At 39.1% G+C, this 19,315-nt stretch overlaps 1 protein-coding gene across 1 annotated transcript in view; it reads left to right on the forward strand.

The window, feature by feature from the left end:
* The first annotated feature begins 5,871 nt into the window (after positions 1 to 5,871).
* The window catches only part of PDE4B (phosphodiesterase 4B), a 520,481-nt gene continuing 507,037 nt past the window's right edge, over positions 5,872 to 19,315 (forward strand). Inside the window, exon 1 of the mRNA XM_027619904.2 lies at positions 5,872 to 5,888. The gene's annotated coding sequence lies outside the window, so the exon portion shown is untranslated. The remainder of the gene's footprint in view (positions 5,889 to 19,315) is intronic.

Below are 19,315 nucleotides of genomic sequence, written 5' to 3' on the forward strand. Positions count from 1 at the left end.
TTGTAGCCCTTTAAATCTCTACCCTCTCAACAAATCTTATTCCTTAAAATTTAATTTCTCTCACAGGGGAGAAACTTAATTTTTCTCTTAGGGGCAGCAAAAATGAAAAAATGTTGGAGACACATATAGTATGTTAAAATATTTTAGGATTATTTTAACATTTTCTGTTTCTGTGTTTTAACCCTTATCCTTCCTTATTTTTTATATTTATATCTTTTTTCTTGATTAATGATCATTTCAAATATCTTATTTTCATAATTAAAAAAAACCAGCTTTTAGAGTTATGTATTAATTCTAATCACTTTCCTTTCTTTTATATGCTCATTTATTTGTTCTTCTAAACTACTTAGTTTTTTCTACTGTTTTCCTTCTGTTTTTTAATAGTGTTTTTCATCTTTTTCAGCTGATGCTTATTTAATTAATCTAGCTAATGCTATGTCACAGAATTCTGATGAGTAGTGTTTTCATTTATCAGTATTTTCTAGAAACTCTACCATTTGTGTTCATAAGAGTACTTAAGACAGTTTTTTGTTTATTTCCAGGCATGGAGATTTTTGTTTTTCTGATTTTCCTCTTCATTTCTAGTTTTATTACATTGTGATTATAGAATGGTGTCCATGACTCCTTATTTTCAGATTTTATTAAAGTTTTCTTCGTGGCTTAATATATGGTCACATTTCATGAATGTGATATTAATCTTTAAAAAAGCATACAATCTCTACTCTTGAGGCATAACCCCTGATATATCTCAGATCAGGGGGGATGAGTAAAACTCTTCTATTTTTGATCTCCTTTCTATATGTCTTTCTATCTCCAGTAATGTAAAATTGTCAAATAAGTTGTTGCTATGATGCATTTATATCATAGATATTCATAACTTTCATATTTTCATTGTGAATTTTACTTCTTGTGTTATAAAGTGTCATTCTTGTCTTATATAATACTTATTTGTCCTGCATCCAACTTGTCTGAAATTAAGGTCAAACTTTTGCTTTTTTATTATTGTTTCTTTATGTTTGTGTGTGTGTGGGGGGCATTGTTTGGGTAAAACTTTGATTTCCTTTTTGTTATCAATCGTTCTGAATCTTTCTAACATCTGTCTACAGTATAAAGTTTGCTTTTAATGCAATTTGAAGAGCCTTTTAAAGAATAACTTGAAATATGTATTGATTTAGAAGTATTTGTGTCAATTCTTGGAGACATTTGTGTGTGTGTGTGTGTATGTGTGCATGTATGTTTATGGTTCCTTTATTTATGAAGGTGTGCATTAAAGTATATATTTGCTTACTAGTGGCTACCTTTATATTAAGTCTTCATATCATGTTCATAGTCCTTTATTATTTTAGATATTATTAGTTATGAGCAATGATAAACTGGTATGCACCTTCTTCTTTTCCTGACTCTGCGCTATCATATTTTGTTTAAAACATTAAATTCCTAGTGTTTATCTTTGCACTGTTATGCACATTTAGTGTACTACTTGTATGTCAGCTTTAAATAACATTTTTAACCTCAGCAGTTATAGATAAGTCAGTTAGTGAACTTGCTCCAATTACCACCATCTTTTTCCTTTTCCTTCTGAATATTTGTGACTTATGTCTTCCTTCACCTTCAAAGTCTGTAACATTCATACATTTTTAATAGTCTAAATTTTAGAATACAAATATATTCGTTGTTCACCATGAGTCTTTTTAAGAAAGCTTCCTTACATTTAAGATTCCTCAGAAAGAAAGAATAGTCTTTGATTTTTAATGTTTTAAACATATGGTCTTTATACTTGATGAACAACTTGGCTAGATATAAAATACTTAGATCATACTTCCTTGCCTTGAAAATCTCATGTTTTTTTCCATTGACTTTGCTTCAGAGAAGACTGAAGAAAGGTTGACTTATTTTTTCCTTATACAAGACTTGATCTTTTTGCTTTTCTGCTTCAAAGATTCTTTCTTTAGAGAGGAAAAATAAAACAAGACAAAATCAGAGAGGGAGACAAACCATAAGAGACTCTTAATCATAGAAAACAAACTGAGGGTTGTAGAAGGTGGGTGGGGGGTTAGGGTAACTGGGTGATGGACATTAAGGAGGGCAGATGATGTAATGAGCATTGGGTATTATATAAGACTGATGAATCAGTGACCTCTACCTCTGAAACTAATAATACATTATATACTAATTAATTGAATTTACAATAAAACAAAATAAATAAATCTCAATAATTTGTTAGCATATGTCTTTGCTTAACCATTATGAATCAACTTTCTTTAGTACATGGTGTTTCTTTTCAATATGGAGATTCAAGACTTTTGTTTTAATTTCAGGAAAGTTCTTTTATAATTTTGTTAGAAAGTATTTGCTCTGTCCCGCTGCTAAGGTTTTCTTCTGCAGAGACTCCAATTATAGGTATGTTGGCTCTGCGTCGTATTTCATCTATTGTTACCATTTTCACACAATGCTTAAAAATATACTTCTCTTTATTTTCACTTAATTTTGACTGTTATTCTTATATATGTCTTTGTTTTCTCTTACTCATCCACAGTGCTTATTCCCTTCTGTGTTTCTTCCAATATTGTCCTCATTTCTGTTTCTGGTTTGGTCCTTTTTTCTTCTTTATATCTGATTTATATCAGCTTACTTCATCCTCATCTCTTTCTTGAGTTTTTTCGTTTGTGCTTTGTCACATTGCATAATAGATTATATTGTTTCATTAACACAATGGGGAATATATTTCATTAGGGAGTCAGTATAGCTTAATGAATAAGAGCACAGACGCTGGAGAAACACTATGTATAGTCACAATTTTCACTGGCTCTGTGGCAACTGCTTTCCCCCACATCTTTTGGTAATGTTGATGCTCCTTTCCAGAATCTTTCTTATAGTATCTTCAGATCCTTTCTCTGCCAGTTTCTTCTTTATCACTACTCACTCCTGAATGAATTGTATATTTCTGGCTGGTCTTTGTAGAAAGCTCCTGAAATGGAGGATTCAAGGTAGTTTTCCTATTCTCTCAATCAAAAAGCTTACTTTCTGTGGCAGATTGTTATATTAATGACCAACATTTGACACTTCCCCATACCCATGCCCTTATGTAGTCCCCCCTTTACATTGACTCTAGTCTCAGTTATATGACTTATTCTAACCAATGGGACATTAGCAAACATGATATGGGCAGAAGCTTCAAAGGAGTGTGAATATTGGAGCCTGCCCTCTCTCTTGCTGCTTGGAACTATTCCAACTCCACATGAAAAGCCTGAGCTAGCTGCCTGGAAATACACCCCAAACCTCCCTTCTGAGGCCCAAATACATGAATGAGACCTGCTGAGTGAGATACCACATGAAGCAGAAGTCAGCCAACCCGGTTGAGCCCATCCCAATTTGTGACTTCATTCAATTGTAGGCAAATAATTGGTAGCTCTTAAGCCATTGCTTTGGGTGGTTTGTCATGTGGTAATAAAGATTACAGATTCACTTTTATTGCTGCCTCAAAAACAGTCTGCTTCCAATAATTATGGCTTTTCTATAGACTCATTCCCTCTAAGTGTCTAAAGTAAATTTGGTTCAGGGGATCATCTGCCAACAGCCCTGTGCTGCCCAGTTCTTAAAGACAAGGAATAGGTCTTCTACATCTCATAGTGATCACCTCAAGGATCATAGTTTTGCTGCCCCTTTGATCTGATGCTAGTGGGTTCCCTGGAAACTCTCTGTGCCTCTTCTCCCCATCCCTCTGACTCTTCTGCCTTACCTGTTCTGCTCTTGCTCTGTTTCTTTGAGAGATGTAGCTACTTTTGCAGTTTAAGATAAGCCCCTTACTTTCAGGAAACATATTTTTTCTGGTACTTTCTGAAGTTGTTACTGCTGGTTCTCTTTGACTCTTCCTGGGCCTTTTCCATATGACTTCTGCCCAAATGCAGCTGCTTTAACAATCTTTACAAGTACTTTGGAGTTTGTCAGTAAAATCTGTATAAGTTTGCTGAAAGTGGCATTTAACATTTTTTTTCCATTCTCTTTGTTAGTTTATATATTTTCTAGGGAGAATTGGGAAGCATGTTTAAAACAGATGACATCATCTTTATACAGGAGTCCATTTAATTCTTATTTGCAACCAGAACCCTTTGACATGTTTTTCTGAAGATGATGTAGTAACCTTGGGTACTTTAGTAATCACTAATACCTTTCAAAGTTCTAATATTCACAGGGGGAGCATGCCACTCAAACTGATTCTTTTTTTTCCTAGGTTGAATCACAATTTAGGTTCCCATCCCACACTCTATTCGGGCAATGGTCTCTTTCTGTTTAATAAGTCTGACTAATTAATCCTCACTGTAGTTCAGGAAAAAGAGATTATATTGTCACCATTTTTGAGACAAAGACTGTGACAGAACCATGACTGCATTGCAGGATTTATGGGCTTCCTTCCAGATGCTCATTGCCTCACTATTATTAATTTTGGCTTTGGGCTGTTTCAAGCTAACAGATAAGTAGATATAGAACATAAAGTAACAGGTCCAAGAAGGCAACATTTCAGCTTTGGAGAACTGGTGTTCTACACTCCAAGCACTAGTATTTGAAAATGTTTCCTCCAAAACCACCAAGGGGAAACAGTGCAGGGCAGGAGTCCATTAAGTTCCTACATTGATAAGCTTTCAGTTATGATGTTCATTGTGTGGGTATGTGAAGCTGGTTGGGTTAATGGGTGAATAACAGGTTACTGTCACTTCTTTGGCAAGTTCCTATTTGCCTTTTCTCATACAGTTCAGAAGGGATCAAATTCCCTGACCCATTTCCATTTCAACTAGAGAAAATTGCTTCCCCTAGTGTGATTGGTATGTGCTTCCGTGTGTAATACTTGTGTTGTCCGTTTTGGGCTTTCATAGTAACTTCTCCCACTAGGCGGTGAGCTTCCTGGGTGCAGAGACTGTGGCTCTGATCATGTCTGTATGCCAGCACCTGGCACAGTGTATTGTGCTCAGTGCAAAATGGGTGTGCCTTAATGTTTATTGGAATAAATTGAGAAATAGGCCCATTTTATCCATTAAAGTCTTCCTGATTTCTAGCTAGTTGTAATAGTTCCATACGCAAAGTTACTGCATCTCTCTTTTCCTCGCCAAAGTTCTTTTTTTCTCTGACTGACTGAAAGAGCTGGACAACTGGGGAAAAGGAAACCCGTGTTTTCCCACATCTGGCTTCCCCTACCCTCATCCCTCCCCCTGAGTGGCAGGCCCCCACCCCGCTGGGCTCTGTCAAGCTGGGGTAGTCAAGCTCCCGGGTGCCTCTTGCTAGGTCATTACAAGTGCCCAAGTTGTGGGGCGCACTCCTGGGGTGCCTTGGCAGAGCGCCTCCTTGGAGGTGAGCTGACCCACTGGTTCAGTAGCACCGTGTTTATCCACTCTGGAGCTCCTTTGTGCAACAGGAGAGCAGCGGATTCTCACTCTCACACCGGCTCCTTCCATGTAATTTGCCCTTCTTCTCTCTTGCCTCCCCCGACCCCGACTTCCCCCCACCCCCCACCGCCGCAAGCTCCGAATGCTCCGCTCCCCATCCCCTTTTGTGCAACCCGTGGCTGCGGAGCTTCTAGTACTGTGTTCATGGCAGATGAAGAGAGAGTGACTGACACGTTCCAGGGATGGCGAATCGCAGCGAGCGCGGGCGGCAGGGGGAGGGTGTGTAGTGGCAGACGGCCGCTGGGATTATGAATGGGGGCGGGGGGGCCGGCGAGTGTGGGGTTCAAACCGGGATCTTCGGCATCCGGCTTTGGATAGGCACGCAGGGCTGTGCGTAATCCTTCAGCTCTGGTGGGAAGGGAGATGCCGTGAGCTCCTGGCTGGGAGTGAGCGTTATTTTGCAAAACTCCCTTAGTATCGTGCAGCAGAGTACTGCGGGAGGTCGGCGAGGTAGGTGGGGGAGGAAAAGAAGCGGGTAGGGAATCGGGGAAAGGCCAGACCGCTGGTGACCGTGCGCCTTGCTCCTAGAATTGACAGGTGGTGGCCTCAGCAGTTACAACCTACTACTAGCATCTAGTCCGTGCAATGCGATCACATTGTTATTCCCCGCACCGGGCGGAAGAGCGCAGCGCGGCAGAACAAGTGCCAACGGCGAGCTGTCTCCTGGCTGGGGGGAGGGGGGTTAGTGGGGGTACAGAGAGGGGGCTTGGTGGGGCAGAGGAGGAGACGGAAGCTTGGGCGCTTCGCGGCCGTCTGCACCGCCCCGGCCGGGGTCTTCCACGCCGGGTGGCTGGCTGGTCCGCGCGCGCGCTCTGCAGCCGCCCCCGGCTCGTGCGCCCCTTTCCGGGGCTCCCGGCCCCGCCTCGGCGGCTGCGGGCTCCTAGTCGCCGGCGGGGCTGCACGCGAGCGGCGCGCGAACGTCCCCCGCCGGCTCTCGTGCCCGGGGGAGCGCACTGCACAGACGAGCCGAGCCGGGCGGGGCCGCGGCGGTGCACCAGCGGCGGCTTGGGTAGGAGGAGGGCGGCTTCCGCGAGGGCAGCCTGAGGTAAGGGCTGCCCAGGAGGCTGCGGATTTATTTTCCTCCTTGCCTTACTTCAATCAAACAGCGAAGCCGAAATGGAGAGTGTGGGGTGCTGTGGGCCGATGGGGGGCGAAGAGGGTATGGGGCAGCGCCAGAGTGGTCGCCTTGACGGCGTCGTTGGTGCTCCTTGTAGGAAATCCGCCAACCGGCCCTTCCTCTTCTCTCTCTCCTTCTCTGCCTCTGCCTCCGCCTTTGAACCTCTAGGCAAACCCCTGGGCAGGGGAAGAGAGCTAAGGGAGGATGGAGAGAGGCAGAAGGATTCGCCTAGGAGTGGGTGGGTTGGCTCGCGGTGCCCAGTGATTGCGGGCGACGGGCGCGGGAGGGAACCTGAAGTACCAAGAGTTTGCTGGGGCTGTGTCCCCAGGAAGGTCCTGTGCGTCCCGGTGTCTGGGGCACCAAGTGGGACGCACCTAAGCCACAGCATAAGGAAGGCTCTGCCAGGAACTTTTGGGAAGCCCTGTCTCATGTTTGGGGAGGGGTTGGAGAGGGGTGCTGGGATGTATTCAAGGCCTGGCCCTTTGTGAGCTCTGTGTGTGTGTGTGTGTGTGTGTGTGTGTGTGTGTGTGTCGGGTTCTCCTCCCTTTCCTTCCTGCTATCCCTCCTTTCCATGTACCTCTTTTGCTTCCTTCCTGCCCTTTTTCACAGACCACCCCCCCTTCCATGTGCCGTACTTCAAACAAAATACAAACCCACTGTAGTCAATAGATTTAAAGCAAGTATAAAGAAGAGAGCACAGAGGAATAGCTCTTAATTACATTGTGGTTCATTTTAAAGATGAAAATATTTGTATATAAACATATAATGTATTATTTATGGTGTAATATACATATATAATATACACACAGACCTGGGGTAATTTTTAAGAAATACTTTGAGACTCTCACCTAAAATTATATTACATTTACATTACGTTTACATCACATGTACATGGTGCTATTAAACAGCAATGGTAAATCTACGCATTCTGTTTCTTAGATCTGTATGAGCTATAACTGTTCTTTGAATCACATCCATCTTTTAAATTCAGATTCCCAGCTATTTGAAAGCCTTGGGCTACAGTGTAAGAATAAAAGTCACATTAAATTAAAAGAAAAAGTATTGATGCTGGGTTTTTTTAGTGGATCATCAATGTACCCCTCTTTCCTTTTACTAAAAGCTGGTTGTTATGCCAATAATTTTCATAAAAACAAAAACAATTTGGGGACTTCAAAGTGTCTTTACCTAGGCCTGAGGTGTAGGCAGGAGTCTGGAATATATCTGTACGTGAATTGACAAGAAGATAGATAAGGCAGATGATTTCACTTCAGGTAGAAGAAAATTCAGCTGCACTTCCTTCTGAGGGCACCTCATTTACCTTCTGGTATCCCAACAGAGAAACCTTTACTATCAACACGTGTCTTAGGCATCAAAGTGGTTTGATCAACTCTTCCAATCAATTTGGCTAGTAACATATTTGCTGGCTGTTTCTGTTCTTTTTCTTTTTAAACAACAGCATGCCAACTACGAAAAATAAGTAAAATTGTTAAATAGACTGGAATTGTTGTACTGGCATGATTGACACATTGAAGCTATCTATATATGTATCATCTCTGTATATTCCTTATTATGATTGTGAGCTAAACAATTCTGCATTTTGTCTACTTATATAGTTTTTTTCCACTCAGCCAGTCTGCTTTAATTTCTAATTTGACATATTTTGCAAAGATGAATTATCTTAAATTTCCCTAGAGGGTACTTGGGCCTGCTAATTTCTTTTGAATAGCATTGGTTTTGGTTTGAGGAATAAGAAATCAATCATATATGGTTTTCTGATCTTGGTGTCCTTTACCTGTCTGGAGTTAGGTATTTAATAATGATGGTATGCACAAGTAAGGATTCATGTTTCATAAAAATATTAGACAGAAATGACATTTTCATTTTGGTTTATAAACTGAAGATTTAAAATTATGAAGGAATAAAGAGTCCCATGTTGCTCTTAATATCTTATTTGGCTGACTTTGGTTAGGGAGCAAGAGGTACATGATGTAGTCTTCAGTTAGAAAGATTTAGGGGTTAGTAATTTGAATTTACCTTTCATTATTATGGCATAAAAATTCATTGCTCTTTCCAGAAAAATCTGAGGAGCAGAGTTTGTAGAAGGTGTGAGGGTGTTGTTGGTTACATGACATATGGGTTTCTTTGAGCACTGGTTGTTGGGGTCACCTTATGGTGAATATGGCAGACATTGATGTGCCAAATCCCTCTTGAAGGAAGAGCTTGTTGCCCCATCTTCTGAGAGTGCTGTCAACAGATAGTCTGCAAGCGTCCTTGAAGGGGATTGCTTGAGTTGTAGAAAGCATCTTTGTCCAAGGTCATGTCTTTTTCCTGGGCAGCTCACACCCAGTGGCTGATCCATGTGGGAGTATAAAGGCCTGGTCGTCTCAGCCCAACTCCAGACAACTCTGAAGGACCATTCTAGCTCTGGAACTCCCTACGGGATTTACATTGCATCTTGACATTTCCCATTTCTGCTTCTTTCCCCATTCTTAGATGTTGATAGCAAGGCGGTCCTTAATAAAATTGTATACCCAACTTTGTCTCCGAGTGGGCTTCCTTGGGGAAGCCAGCCTGTAACAACATCTCCATGCACATTCATTTTGCCAGTTTTAATCTTTTATCTTTTAAAATGTAGTGCCACTTCTCATTGGAAGATATTTCTGTAGATCTGTGCCCTTCTGTACCTCCTTTTGTCATTCTTTTATTGGATCTGCAGTGTCTTTAGTCTCTTTTCCATCTAATGATTTCAACATTATATATCCCATTTCTGTTCCTTTAGTAGGCATGTTTTGTTTTTAACATTCAGATTTTGAGATGAAATGTATCAAAATATCTACTCTCTTCTTGCATAATATAAGGGCCTTATTAAGTTATAATTCTGATCATACTCTGTATTTCATAATATTTTGTGGCATAATAGTTCCACCACATTTTTCACATGCACTGTGTCATTTTATGTAATTAAGATTTTTTGTTGTTGTTGGATTGTTTTCATAGTCAATGTTTATTTAAACGTATCCATATTTTCTGTGCTCACTAGAGTTTCTTGCATCCCTTTCCTTCCTTCTGGATTAAAATTCCTTCTTATGGAGGTAGTTCTTTGTCAAGCATATGCAAATGATAAATATCTCTTCATCTATTTTGTTTGTTTGTTTGAAACTGTATTTTATCCTAACACTTGAATAATAGATTATTTGGGAGCAGAATTCTAAGTTGACAATTCTTTTTCTTTTTTTCTTTTAAAGATTTTTTAAAATTTATTTATTTGACAGAGAGAGACACAGCGAGAGTGAGAACACAAGCAGGGGGAGTGGGAGAGGGAGAAGCAGGCTTCCTGCTGAGCAGGGAGCCCAGTGTGGGACTCGATGCAGGGCTTGATCCCAGGACCCTGGGTCACCTGAGCCAAAGGCAGGCACTTGACTGAGCCACCCAGGCGCCCCGACAATTATTTTTCTTTCCACTTTGAAGATATTGTCTTCCAGCCTCTGTTGTTAATAATCAGAGATTGTTTCTTGGCTGCTTTTAAGATTCCTCTTTGTCTTTGGTGTTCTGCAGTTTTGTTATGGTATGCCCAGATGTGGGTTTGTTTTTACTTTTTCTCCTTGGGTCTTCCTATGATCTAATCAGGTGATTCTTAAATTTCTTGAATTATTACACATTTGTGGCATGTCTCATCGTATGTTATCTTGCCTCAATTCTCTCTATTCTTTCCTCTGTAATTCTTGTTAGATATATGTTAGACCTTCTTGTTTTATTCCTCACGTCTAAAATATTTTTAAGAGTCATTGGGGTAATTCTTCAGGACTGTTTTCCGGCTAACCAATTCCTCATATTTATGCCTTATCTTTTATTTAAGTTGTAGCTCCATTGAGCTATGATTTATTTATTTATTTTTTAAGATTTTATTTATTCATTCGAGACACAGAGATACAGAGAGAGAGAGAGAGAGCACGAGCAGGGGGAGAGGCAGAGGGAGAAGCAGGCTCCCCGCCGAGCCAGGAGCCCGATGTGGGGCTCGATCCCAGGACCCTGGGACCATGACCTGAGTCGAAGGCAGATGCCTAACGACTGAGCCACCCAGGCACACCTATGATTTATTGTTTCTTTTCTAGAAGTGCTAATTGATACCTTTTCATATCTACCTGTTTTTCCCCTAGGTTTTCTATCATTTTATTATGAATTTTGTCCTTATTTTATCTCCTTAATAGTTACACCTGTACTATTTTATAGTCTCAGATTGTTCTCTTACTTGAAATTCTTCTGCTGGTTCTTCCAAAACCACATATCCACCATAAACGGATCTTTTCCTCATGTGGTTTGTTACTGGGATTATGAGCTCATCTTCAGCCAGGTTTTTACTTTTGTTTTTTTTTTCCGTAGTAGTTTTATTTTTCCCAGTTTTTGAAAGTTTCTCTATAGACAGATATTGTGTTTATCTTCGTAGAATAGCTCAGGGGTTTTGCTGGTCCAGGGTCAGCTTTAAAAAAACATTTGTTGAAGTTTAATTGACATATAACATTGTATATTCAGGTGTACAACATAATGATTCAATACTTGTATATATTGCAAAATAATCACCACATTAAGTCTAGTGAACATCCAGAGGATCAGCTTTTACATTAATTTCCTGGCATGAGATTCCTGCACCCTGCAGGTGATCTAGATTCATGCTGTGTGCGTGTATGGGTTTAGGGATTTAATCCAAAGAATACTGTCTTCCTTCTATCCAGAGCTCCAGGGAGAGACAAATTTTCTTGCTACTTCCTCAGCCAGTCTTCTAGTCCTTAAACTAGTCAACTTCTTCAGAGTTCTTCTTTATGCAAAGGTCTTGGCTCTAGTTACCTTCCTTTCATGGGCCCCAAACCAAGTTGCTTGTCCCTAGACACACATGACATCTTCAGCCTCTTGGTATTAATGCCTGTATCTAAGCTCTGTATCACTTAGGATTGCTGTATGTGCTTGCTTTTCTGATATTTGTTTCCTTTCTGTTCTGTTATCTGCAGATTACCTTTCTTCTTTTTTCCTCTCTTCAAGCTTAACTATTTAACCTATTCAATTATCCTGGTCTTTTAAAAACCTAAGTATCTATGTGTTTGTAGCAGAAGGGAGTTTGATCCACACTCACTCAGTCGGCCATAATAGTAGAATAAGACATCCATCTGTGACTGTATGCACGTTGAGAATTGACTCTTTCAATCATTTTCGTTTTTCCCCCACAATCTTTTCACACTATTTTTACTTTTTATTCATTTTTCACCTTATTTTTAAAAACTTAATTATACTAGCTTTTCTTTCTCTCTCTCCCTCCCTCCTCCCTCCCTTTCTTCCTCTCTTCCTCTCTTTCTTTCCTGTAACATTAACATTTGTGTCGAGTCCAAGAAAGATGTCTTGCAGAGTGTCTCACAGTCTGGATTTATCTAGTGGTTTCCTCCCTTGGTGAGGAAAAGAACACTCCTACTTGGGTGATGTGTACTTCCTGTTGCATCACAGCAGGAATGTCTGTCCCATTACTGAGTGAGACTGCTTGGAAGGTGATACCTACCAACTTTCTCCTGTTTTGTCTTCCTTACTTTGAGACTACGAGAAAAACCTGCTTCCTCACAACTTCCACTCCATTTTAAAAATTAATTTTAAAAATTTGAGCTTGTTATAGATTGACATGCAGTTGTAGGAAATATACAGAGAGATCCTGTGTACCTGTCACTCCATTTTTCTCAAGAGTAACATTTTGAAAAACCATGATACAATCACACAACCGGGAAACTGACATTAATAGAATCTATAGATCTTACTCAGATTTTACCAGTGTTATACTCATTTCAGTGTGTGTGTTAGTTCTGTGTAATTTTATCATATGTGTAGGTTCCCGTACCAAAGTCAAGATACAAAACTTTCCCATCACCACAAAGATACCTTATGCTGCCCCTTTTAGAGCTACCTCTGCCTCCCTCTCACTCCCTGGCCCCATTTCTAACCCCTAACAACCACTAATCTGTTCTCCATCTCTATAATTTTGTCACTTCAAAAAAATAATAAGAAAAATACATGGAATCATACGTAATATGGCCTTAAAGATAGTTTCTTTTCTCAATCACTGTAATTCCCCAAAGATTCATCCAAGTTGTGTGTTATCAATCATTGTTCCTTTTTATTGCTGCGCAATATTCTACTCATCCATGGAAGGACATTTGTGCCGTTTCCAGTTTGGGGCTATTCTGACTTAAGGCTGCTATGCACATTTGTGTATGGTTTTTGTGTGAATGTAAGTTTTCATTTCTCTGGGATAAATGCCCAAGGGTGTGATTGTTGAGTCCTATGTAGTTGGATAAGTAAATGCCAAATTATCTTCCAGAGTGGGTGTACCATTTTACATTCCTACCAGCAATGTATGAGTGATTCAGTTTTCTGTATTATGTTAGAGTTTGTCTGCCATTTTACTGTATTTTCTATTTGTTTCTTCTTCCTTTATTTCTCTTTTCTTGCCATCCTGGGAGTTACTTGAACTTTTTACAGGATTCTATTTTGATTTATTTATAGTGTTTTTGAGTGTATCTCTTTGTAGAGTTTTCTTAGTGGTCATGTTGGCTCTTACTAAATATATTTATGTCTTTTTACACTCACTTCATTTTAAATGCTGTTGTTTTGAATATAAGACACTGTTATATTTTTTTGTTTCAATCACTGAATATGAAATGATTTAGGCAACTGATACTGGGAAGGAATTTGTGGTTGACAGTTTTTTTCTTTCAGCACTTGAAAAATGTGCCCCTCCTTCAGGCTTCTGTGGTTTCTGATGAGAAAATCATTGTCATTTGAGTTGATGCCCCGGTAAAGGCAATGAGCTCTTTCTCTCGGGCTGGTTTTAGTATTTTTTTCTTTATCTTTAGTTTTTAGAAGTTTAGTAATGATGTGTCTTGGCATGGATTTCTTTGGGTTTGTTCTCTTTGGGGTTTGATTAGCTTCTTAAATCGATATGCTCTTGTCTTTCACCAAATTTGGGAAGTTTACTGGCATTTTTTAAAAATATTCTTTCAGCTCCACTGTCTTTCTCATTTCCTTCTGGTTCTCTAATGATATGAATGTTGGATCTTTTCTTATTGTCCCACAGGACTCTGAGGTTCTCTTCATCTTTTTTTTCTGTTTGTTTACTTTCTTTCTGTTCTTCAGATTTGATAAATTCTATTAAGCTGTTCTCAAGGTCACTGATTCTATCCTCTGTCACCTCTACTATAGAGTCATTGAGTGTTTTTATTTTGGTTGTTTTATTTTTTGTTCTATAATTGCCATTGCCATTTTGTTTTTTAAGAACTTATACATCTTTGTTGAGATTTTCTGTATTTTTTTCATATATTTCCAGAGAATCTGACTTTGCTTGTTGAAGTATTTTTATAATGGATGGTTTAAAATTCTTACCAGATACCTATAATATCTGATTCACTTTAGTGTTGGTGTCAGTTGATTGACTTTTCTCATTCACGTTGTGATATATCCTGGACATGTTGGCTAGCATGTTAGGAGATTCAGGTCTTGTTTACATCTTCATTTTAGCAGTCACCCTGTTTAGGTTTAGCACACAGGTCCCGGATTACATTTGTGGGCTGTGGTTTCAATGACAATTTGATTTCCAGGGGCTTTGCTGGCTGTTTTAGTCTGTTTGGTTTGTCAGGTGATTCTGGGCTCCCACTGAACCCTGCTGATACCACTGGAGGGGGGTGGAAGGAGCCTCCTCAGGCCAGGCCTGCTGGTGCCTCTAGGTAAGGGAAGGGAATTTTTGGCCTGCAGGGATAAAAAGCACTCCCCAGCCTGGAGCTTGTTGTGGCGGGATTCCCCCTGCCAGTGCTGTGAGGCCATCTGGTGGTGTTGGCTGGACCCCAGTTAGATGCAGGGGAGGAATGAGCCCACCTCTATCAACCACTGCCAAGTTGGAGTTGGGAGACTCCGGGCCCAGGTAACCTGCAGTGGGATTGGGAGTCCTAAGGCATCTTACTGCTCTGTTGTTTCTGTGGTCTGGGGTGACTAACCAGCCCACCTCCTCTTTTCAGTGTTTGGAGTCCTCCTTTGATTGCTTCTTGTGTTAATTCCAGTGTTTATAGTTGTGCTAAGTAAGGAGAGGCCGGGAGAGGTGAGTGCCTGTTATCTTGTGTGGACCAGAAGTATATGCCTTTTAAAAAATACCAGGTTGACTCATTAGCCACGTTATCCACTAATATAGTTGAAAGTACTCATTTGACTGTGTTTTCCTGTAATATGTGTTTGTGAGAGAGACATAGACTAAGCCTCCCCTTAAATTTACTTAAATTCAAATTAGGTTAATTAGTATTAATTAACCTAATTAATTAATATTAATATTACTGTAATTGGATAATTAAATGTTAAGTCATTGCTGTCAGTGGGATCTAAGACAAAAGTCTATGTATGTGATATTTTCTCTATCGAACATTTTTCTCCAAGTTGTTTTATCACATATGAAAAATGTTAGTACCTTTTTTCTTTTGCCACCTCTGGGAAATACTAAAAAAAATCCTTTATCAGATGGATACTTTAAACTGTAGAGAAAACAAATGACATTATTTGCACAAGCAACTTGGTGATATTTAAAGTGGATTAAGGAAAAGATACCAAGATTCTGTCTTTGGCTGTCCTGGTTTATACCATAGTGCTGACTCATAGAATACTGGCATTTTCAGAACGGAAAGTGAACTTAGAGATAACCTATTTCAGCTGTATTGTTTTATATTTAAGGACACCGATACCTTGAAAATAAGGGAACCTAAGTTCCTTCAGTTCCATAATGGCAGCTTATTTATTTTCAATTCTTAGTATTTCCTAATTTTGTTTTCTTTAAGAAATCAAAATCACTTTCTTTTTTAGAAGACTTAGAAGACTTTAGAAAGAAAGTAAAATTATATATTGAAACATGATTTCTCATTCCCTTTTCTAATGAAGAGACAAAACACTGAATAAGTTGGGATGGCGTAATGGTACTCTTTAAAAAAATAGGCATGTTTGAAAATCTGATGGACATATGGACTGACCATCCAGAAAAATGAACACACTCAAACATTTGCATGTTGTGGTATTGAGAGTTTGTGAACTTCTGGGGAAGACCACTAGATACTGTGGGTTTTTTTGTTTTTTTTTTTGTCTTTAACCATGTGATATCTGTGGATGATCTTTGCTGGGGAAAAGACATAGGGATAATGCCTCATTTTATAGTCAGACTTACCCTTCAGAGCTTGTGGATCCTGGCAGTTGTCCTGGGCACAGCACATTGGTGTGGTGAGGAATTTGTTTTCCTGCAGGTTCTAGAGAGCCAGTAGGTGAGAAGGATATAACAGGACCAGCAGGTGTTAAAACAGACTGTGGGAAATACAAACAGGCAACTCAGCCCACAATACTTGCTTTCTCCTCCTACACACAAATGCACACACCTCAGTGTTCCTTGGAAAGATCCTTCATCTGCTCCCATCTGCTGTCACCCTCTTACTGTATGGAGAAACGTTGCCCTTCGGAGATAATTCTCCTTTGCTCTAGTAGGGCTGTTCTGGTAGTCATTTAAAACAAATTTCACCCACATGAAATGTTAGGGGTTAAAAGAAGAAAGCGTTTAGTGCCATTTGATGTATTTACTGGGTACTTTTCAAGGGGGGAGAAGAAAACCACACCCATGTTTTTCTTACAGAATGGATCAAAATAAGAGCATAGAATGATAGCATTCTATGCTATCAATAGCATTCAGCGAGTGACTGAGGCCAGCATTTGTGAAATTGTTAAGCTTAAATTACTTTTAAGGAAACTGTTTATTTATATACTTAAAGGAAGCTCCTATATATTTCTCTGTAACTAGTACAGGGCCCTGGATGAGAAATAAGAGTCTGAATTGATTTGAAGTGCCATGCTGTCTACTAGAGTGAAAAACCTCAGTCCAGAAAAACAGGAAGTTTGTACACAAAGAAATAATACAATGATAGTTTTTATTTTTTAGTGCTTTTATATATTTTATTTTATTTATTTTTTTAAAGATTTTTTTTATTTATTCATTTGACAGAGACAGAGACAGCAAGAGAGGGAACACAAGCAGGGGGAGTGGGAGAGGGAGAGGCAGGCTTCCTGCCGAGCAGGGAGCCCAATATGGGACTCGATCCCGGGACCCTGGGATCACGACCTGAGCCGAAGGCAGACACCCAACGACTGAGCCACCCAGGCGCCCCAGTGCTTTTATATATTTTAAAATATTGAAAAGACTTTTGTTTTCAGGGTTACTCTTTAGTAATTGAATAATTGAGGGCTGGGAATCACAAGTCGTAAGTGCCATTTTTTTTGTGCCACTACGTGGGTAAGTGACATCCTCTGTGTAAGCCTTAAGGTAAAAATTAGGACATTGTATTATGGTCATCTCTAAGAGTCTTTCCAGCATTGTGATTTAGTGAAATTTTAGTAGTTGTTATTTGACACATTAGGGGAATTTTTTGATAGGCCTCTGTAATTAAGTATTAGTCATAATCTATAAGAAAGCTCTTTAGGGAACTAATTTTTTTTTTTAGGGAACTAATTTTTAAGTTTGAAATTATTATAAAACCTTGATATGGTCAGAAATTTGCATTAGTGAGGGAGATCGTGATTGGGTTAGGACTACCTAACTATACGGGTACAAGACAGTGCAATTTGGGGAATAAACACTTTAATGCCGATGGCGACCATGGCAGCAGTGATGATCCCAATGTGGATGGCACTAGATTTAATTGAACTGGAGATGCAATGATACTGTACGGTGCTCATTCAGCATCATTTTCCCCTTTTATCTTCCTGTGCTATACACGTTGGAAGGCAAATCATTCAACTTTTCAGCCTCCCTTGAAACTGAGAGTGGCCCATATTACAAAGATTAGATGGCGATTCCTGGGGAATGCTTTCCTTCTTTAACAAAAGGGAAAGCTTCTTAAGGAGAACGTTCTTGCCCTGGACCCTTATCCCTTCTTTCTCGGTAGAGCATGGATGCCTTGCTTTGAGGTGAGCACCATCTTGCAAGCATGAGAAATAAAACCAGACACTCAGGACGATGAAGCAGAAAAACAGATGTAGCTTCCTTGATGATATCTTAGAGTAAATCTATCAGCTCTGCACTGCCTAACCTCCAGTCTTACTATTCCATAAGAAAAAATAAAACCTCTCTTTCTTCCAGTATTTATTAGGTTTTCTGTTACTCCAAGCCAAACACATTCCCAACTGAATATGTAATTATTGTGATTTTGCATTTTTGAAGGATAAAATTAGTGTTTATAGACCTTTGTAATTACTGATGTTGGGCTGCAAAATTTGGGCTAGTTTGTACAAATATTTTCATTCTGAGGAAGCTTGGGTGTGAAAATTTTGGATAATTTGTAAATTTTTATTTTATTGTTCATAGCATGAAGAATAGCATAAGACAGTCTCTGTTTTATATTGCTTAAAGAATATTTCAAATTTTATTCAATGGGTGAAATTTATATGAAGAAAACTATTTCTGTGAGTCATACCTCCCACTTTGCTGTAATCTTTGGTAAGATGGGGATACAGCTGAAGAATACCAATGAGCCTTGAAAAAAATGTTTTCCTCATTTGGTTTATAGACAAATATGTATAGTGGAGTAGGTTGCCTGCTTTACTGTTTTAAGTTTGTTTCCAGCAGATTCCTTCTGACCTCACACTTTCATATGACTGAAATAATTTAAAAGGACTTTAAAGATCAAAGAAGGATGGCCATTAGCAGTATGTGGCTATAGAAGATGGGAAATAATTTTTTTTTTGAGATAGCATTTGCACCTTCCCCATTTGGTTAAAGTGCAGGGAATTAATTTTTTGCATATAAATCATATAATGAGAGAAAAAAAAGAATTCAATTAGGATATATTTGTGTTGTTTTTTTCAGTTAGAATTGCATTCATTTGAGAGTAACTGAAAATTTGACATGCAGTACTATAAGTAAGGAGGTTTTTTGTGTGTTTGTTTGTTTGTTTATATGCAATAAGATGTCTGGAAGGAGATGGTACAAGACTGGGGCCACTGCACAAGTAGGTTATCAAGGATTTAGGCTCCTTGCTTTTGGCTCTACTGGCATTGGTGCATGGCTTTCATTTTCTTGGTGGAAAGACAGTTAGTGAACATCCAGGAATGGCATCTGGACCACAGGCAGGAAGGGGCTAGACAAAAGGCAAGGCACACACCAACCATCAGTTCTTGTTTATAAGGAAAGTGATAGCTCCCAGGAATATGCATCTGGTGACTTCTACTAATATGTTATTGACCAGAACTATGTCAATGGCCCTCCCTAACTATAGGGAAATCTAAGAAATAGAGGTGGGATTTTTTTTTCCATAAAAAAAGAAAAAGTACAAAAAATAAAAACAGAAGACAAACAAACAAAAAAAGAGGGTGATGTGCACGTTTCTGTATGTATAAAGTCATGCTCTATTTTGGGAGGTCACAGTTTGCTTCATGAATCAAAGTATGGAAATGTCTGTATATGGACTGATTTAGGAAATAATTACCAGTACAGACAAAAAAGAAAGAAATACAGCTAAAAGGAGGAAACACAAGTTCAAAGATTTTTCAGTGTCGAAAATTCACATTTATATTTCAAGATAATGTAGTTAAAAAAAAGGAAAAAAACTTGATATAAATTCCTCCTTTTCCTCTGGCTAAATGAATATCATTTATTCAGTATAAAATCTTTATATGTTCCACATGTTAAGAATAAATGTACATTTAATCTTGGTTAAAA

Source organism: Zalophus californianus, chromosome 4 (assembly GCF_009762305.2).
Source record: "Zalophus californianus isolate mZalCal1 chromosome 4, mZalCal1.pri.v2, whole genome shotgun sequence".
Classification (NCBI taxonomy): Eukaryota; Metazoa; Chordata; class Mammalia; order Carnivora; family Otariidae; genus Zalophus; species Zalophus californianus.